Here is a 6,000-nt window from a genome sequence, read left to right as displayed (position 1 = left end):
ATCGCTGACTATCTCTGGATACAGTAAGAGTTTTAACAACACCAGGTTAAAGACCAACAGGTTTATTTGGTAGCAAATGCCATTAGCTTTCGGAGCGCTGCTCCTTCGTCAGATGGAGTGGATATCTGCTCTCAAACAGGGCACAGAGACACAAAATCAAGTTACAGAATACTGATTAGAATGCAAATCTCTGCAGCCAACCAGATCTTAAAGATACAGACAATGTGAGTGGAGGGAGCATTAAGCACAGGTTAAAGAGATGTGTATTGTCTCCAGACAGTCCTGTCGAAGGAGCCTTGGTGAGTTGCTGATGGTACACACTGCTGTCACTGTGCAAGAGTGGTGAAGGGAGTGAATGGTTAAATTATGGCACACACAATTCATCACGAGATGGGATCTGTGCTCCTACCTAAAGATGGAGAGAAGGTCTTTCCAGACACAACTGTGGGGCTGGCAGTAGGAACTGTCTTCATACCGGACCCTGCACACAAGGCTGCTGTCTCATCCTCCCCCTGTGCACAATCACTCTCCCCATCGCACAGCTGCTCTCTCCCAATACACAGGCCGTTTGCACAGGGGAACTGTCCTGGTCCGCACGTCACCGGAACTGCAGAAAGATGCAGAAAATTCGTCAATAAAAGCAAAATCCTGCAGATGCTGAAAATCTGAAATGAAAACAGAAACATCTGGTTCCACTCAGCAGGTCCACAGTGTCTGAACAAAGAGAGAGAAACAGAGTTGACATTCAGAGTCTGATAGGAGCAGGAACAGTAAAGCTGCTTTGTGAGAGTTCTCAGGCTGACTGACCCCATCCCAACGCTTTGCCATTCCGAATTCAGTCCGACATCAGGGAAGTAAGAACATAAGAACATAAGAAATAGGAGCAGGAGTAGGCCATCTAGCCCCTCGAGCCTGCCCCGCCATTCAATAAGATCATGGCTGATCTGAAGTGGATCAGTTCCACTTACCCGCCTGATCCCCATAACCCTTAATTCCCTTACCGATCAGGAATCCATCTATCCGTGATTTAAACATATTCAACGAGGTAGCCTCCACCACTTCAGTGGGCAGAGAATTCCAGAGATTCATCACCCTCTGAGAGAAGAAGTTTCTCTTCAACTCTGTCCTAAACTGACCCCCCTTTATTTTGAGGCTGTGTCCTCTAGTTCTAGCTTCCTTTCTAAGTGGAAAGAATCTCTCCACCTCTACCGTATCCAGACCCTTCATTATCTTATAGGTCTCTATAAGATCCCCCCTCAGCCTTCTAAATTCCAACGGAAGGTATCAAGGTCAAGGTTGGGTACCGGTAGACAGGAAGATGGGTTGAAGTGTGTCTACTTCAATGCAAGGAGCATCCGGAACAAGGTGGATGAACTTGGGGCGTGGATTGCTACTTGGGACTACGATGTTGTGGCCATTACGGAGACGTGGGTAGAACAAGGACAGGAATGGTTGTTGGACGTTCCGGGGTATAGATGTTTCAGTAAGTGTAGGGAAGCTGGTAAAAGAGGTGGAGGAGTAGCATTGTTAATCAAGGATAGTTTAACGGCTGCGGAAAAGCACTTTGAGGGGGATCTGCACACTGAGGTAATATGGGCTGCAGTTAGAAACAGGAAAGGAGCGGTCACGTTGCTAGGAGTTTACTATAGGCCCCCAAATAGTAATAGAGATGTGGAGGAAGAAATTGCTAAGCAGATTATGGATACGTGTGGGGGTCACAGGGTAGTTGTCATGGGGGACTTTAACTTTCCAAATATTGATTGGAACCTTTGGAGGTCAAATAGTTTGGATGGGGCACTTTTTGTGCAGTGTGTGCAGGAGGGTTTCCTGACACAATATGTGGATAGGCCGACAAGGGGTGAGGCCACATTGGATTTGGTACTGGGAAATGAACCGGGCCAAGTGTTAGATTTGGTTGTGGGAGAGAACTTTGGAGATAGTGACCACAATTCGGTGTCTTTTGTTATTGCAATGGAGAGGGATAGGGCCGTACGGCAGGGCAAGGCTTACAATTGGGGGAGAGGTAATTATGATGCGATTAGGCAAGAATTAGGGGGCATAAGATGGGAACAGAAACTGTCAGGGAAAGGCACTGATGAAAAGTGGAACTTTTTCAAGGAACAAATACTGGGTGTCCTTGATAGGTATGTCCCTGTCAGGCAGGGAGGAAATGGCCGAGTGAGGGAACCGTGGTTCACAAAAGAGGTGGAATGTCTTGTGAAAAGGAAGAGGGAAGCTTATGTAAGGATGAGGAAACAAGATTCAGATGGCTCGATTGAGGGTTACAAGTTAGCAAGGAATGAGCTGAAAAAGGGGCTGAGGAGAGCTAGGAGGGGACATGAGAAGTCCTTGGCGGGTCGGATCAAGGAAAACCCCAAGGCTTTTTACTCTTATGTGAGGAATAAAAGAATGACCAGGGTGAGGTTAGGGCCGGTCAAGGACAGTGGTGGGAACTTGTGTATGGAATCAGTAGAGATAGGCGAGGTGATGAATGAATACTTTTCTTCAGTGTTCACCAAGGAGAGGGGCCATGTTTTTCAGGAAGAGAAGGTGTTACAGGCTAATAGGCTGGAGGAAATAGATGTTCGGAGGGAGGATGTATTGGCAGTTTTGAATAAACTGAAGGTCGATAAGTCCCCTGGGCCTGATGAAATGTATCCTAGGATTCTTTGGGAGGCGAGGGATGAGATTGCAGAGCCTTTGGCTTTGATCTTTGGGTCCTCGCTGTCCACGGGGATGGTGCCAGAGGACTGGAGAGTGGCAAATGTTGTTCCTCTGTTTAAGAAAGGGAATAGAAATGACCCTGGTAATTATAGACCGGTTAGTCTGACTTCGGTGGTTGGTAAATTGATGGAAAAGGTCCTTAGGGATGGGATTTACGACCATTTAGAAAGATGCGGATTAATCCGGGATAGTCAGCACAGATTTGTGAAGGGCAAATCGTGCCTCACAAATTTGATAGAATTTTTTGAGGAGGTAACTAGGTGTGTTGATGAAGGTAGGGCGGTTGATGTCATATACATGGATTTTAGTAAGGCGTTTGATAAGGTCCCCCATGGTCGGCTTATGATGAAAGTAAGGAGGTGTGGGATAGAGGGAAAGTTGGCCGATTGGATAGGTAACTGGCTGTCTGATCGAAGACAGAGGGTGGTGGTGGATGGAAAATTTTCGGACTGGAGGCAGGTTGCTAGCGGAGTGCCGCAGGGATCGGTGCTTGGTCCTCTGCTCTTTGTGATTTTTATTAATGACTTAGAGGAGGGGGCTGAAGGGTGGATCAGTAAATTTGCTGATGACACCAAGATTGGTGGAGTAGTGGATGAGGTGGAGGGCTGTTGTAGGCTGCAAAGAGACATAGATAGGATGCAAAGCTGGGCTGAAAAATGGCAAATGGAGTTTAACCCTGATAAATGTGAGGTGATTCATTTTGGTAGGACTAATTTAAATGTGGATTACAGGGTCAAAGGTAGGGTTCTGAAGACTGTGGAGGAACAGAGAGATCTTGGGGTCCATATCCACAGATCTCTAAAGGTTGCCACTCAAGTGGATAGAGCTGTGAAGAAGGCCTATAGTGTGTTAGCTTTTATTAACAGGGGGTTGGAGTTTAAGAGCCGTGGGGTTATGCTGCAACTGTACAGGACCTTGGTGAGACCGCATTTGGAATATTGCGTGCAGTTCTGGTCACCTCACTATAAGAAGGATGTGGAAGCGCTGGAAAGAGTGCAGAGGAGATTTAAAAGGATGCTGCCTGGTTTGGAGTGTCGGTCTTATGAGGAAAGGTTGAGGGAGCTGGGGCTGTTCTCTCTGGAGCGGAGGAGATTGAGGGGAGACTTAATAGAGGTTTATAAAATGATGAAGGGGATAGATCGAGTGAACGTTCAAAGACTATTTCCTCGGGTGGATGGAGCTATTACGAGGGGGCATAACTATAGGGTTCATGGTGGGAGATATAGGAAGGATATCAGAGGTAGGTTCTTCACGCAGAGAGTGGTTGGGGTGTGGAATGGACTGCCTGCAGTGATAGTGGAGTCAGACACTTTAGGAACATTTAAGCGGTTATTGGATAGGCACATGGAGCACACCAGGATGGTAGGGAGTGGGATAGCTTGATCTTGGTTTCAGATGAAGGTCGGCACAACATCGTGGGCCGAAGGGCCTGTTCTGTGCTGTACTGTTCTATGTTCTATGTTCTATGAGTACAAACCCAATCTGCTCAGTCTCTCCTCATAATCAACACCCCTCATCTCCGGTATCAACCTGGTGAACCTTCTCTGCACTCCCTCCAAGGCCAATATATCCTTCCTCATATAAGGGGACCAATACTGCACACAGTATTCCAGCTGCGGCCTCACCAATGCCCTGTACAGATGCAGCAAGACATCTCTGCTTTTATATTCTATCCCCCTCGCGATAAATGCCAACATCCCATTTGCCTTCGTGATCACCTGTTGTACTTGCAGACTGAGTTTTTGCAACTCATGCACAAGGACCCCCAAACACTGTTTATAAGATGCACATCAAGTACACCCTTTGTACACAGGACATATACACCCTCTGTGCACAGGACATATACACCCTCTGTGCACAGGACATATACACCCTCTGTACACAGGACATATACACCCTCTGTACACAGGACACATACACCCTCTGTACACAGGACATAGACACCCTCTGTACACATGACACATACACCCTCTGTACGCAGGACAGAGACACCCGCTGTACACAGGACATATCCAAAGAGCTTCTACAAATACATAAAGGGCAAAAGAGTAACTAGGAAGAGAGTCGGGCCTCTTAAGGGTCAACAAGGTCATCTATGTACGGATCCACAAGAGATGGGTGAGATCCTAAATGAATATTTCTCATCAGTATTTACTGTTGAGAAAAGCATGGATGTTAGGGAACTTGGGGAAATAAATATTGATGTCTTGAGGAGTGTACATATTACAGAGAAGGAGGTGCTGGAAGTCTTAAAATGCATCAGGTAGATAAATCTGCGGGACCTGATGAGGTATATCCCAGGACATTGTGGGAGGCTAGGGAGGAAATTGCGGGTCCCCGAGCCGAGATATTTGAATCATCGATAGTCACGGATGAGGTGCCTGAAGATTGGAGAGTGGCAAATGTTGTGCCTTTCTTTAAAAAGGGCTGCAGGGAAAAGCCTGGGAACTACAGGCCTGTGAGCCTCACATCTGTGGTGGGTAAGTTGTTGGAAGGTATTTTGAGAGACAGGATCTACCGGCATTTAGAGACGCAAGGACTGATTAGGGACAGTCAGCATGGCTTTGTGAGTGGAAAATCATGTCTCACAAATTTAATTGAGTTTTTTAAAGGGGTAGCCAAGAAGGTAGATGAGGGCAGTGCAGTTGATGTTGTCTACATGGACTTTAGCAAGGCCGTTGACAAGGTACCGCATGGTAGGTTGTTGCATGAAGTTAAATCTCACGGGATCCAGGGTGAGGTATCTAAATGGATACAAAATTGGCTTCTTGACAGAAGCCAGAAGGTGGTTGTAGAGAGTTGTTTTTCAAACTGGAGGCCTGTGACCAGCGGTGTGCCTCAGGGATCATTGCTGGGTCCACTGTTATTTGTCATTTATATTAATGATTTGGATGAGAATATAGGAGGCATGGTTAGTAAGTTTGCAGATGACACCAAGATTGGTGGCACAGTGGACAGTGAAGAAAGTTATCTCCAATTGCAACGGGATCTTGATCAATTGGGCCAGTGGGCTGATGAATGGCAGATGGAGTTTACTTTAGACAAATGCAAGGTGATGCATTTTGGTAGTTTGAACCAGGGCAGGACTTACTCAGTTAATGATAGGGCATTGGGGAGAGTTACAGAACAAAGAGATCTAGGGGTACATGTTCATAGCTCCTTGAAAGTGGAGTCACAGGTGGACAGAGTGGTGAAGAAGGCATTCGGCATGCTTGGTTTCATCGGTCAGAACATTGAATACAGGAGTTGGGACGTCTTGTTGAAGTTGTACAAGAC

This window comes from Mustelus asterias, unplaced genomic scaffold (genome assembly GCF_964213995.1).
Source record: "Mustelus asterias unplaced genomic scaffold, sMusAst1.hap1.1 HAP1_SCAFFOLD_546, whole genome shotgun sequence".
Lineage (NCBI taxonomy): Eukaryota > Metazoa > Chordata > Chondrichthyes > Carcharhiniformes > Triakidae > Mustelus > Mustelus asterias.
The sequence above is the reverse complement of the archived record's forward strand: the minus strand, read 5'-3'. Positions refer to the sequence as shown.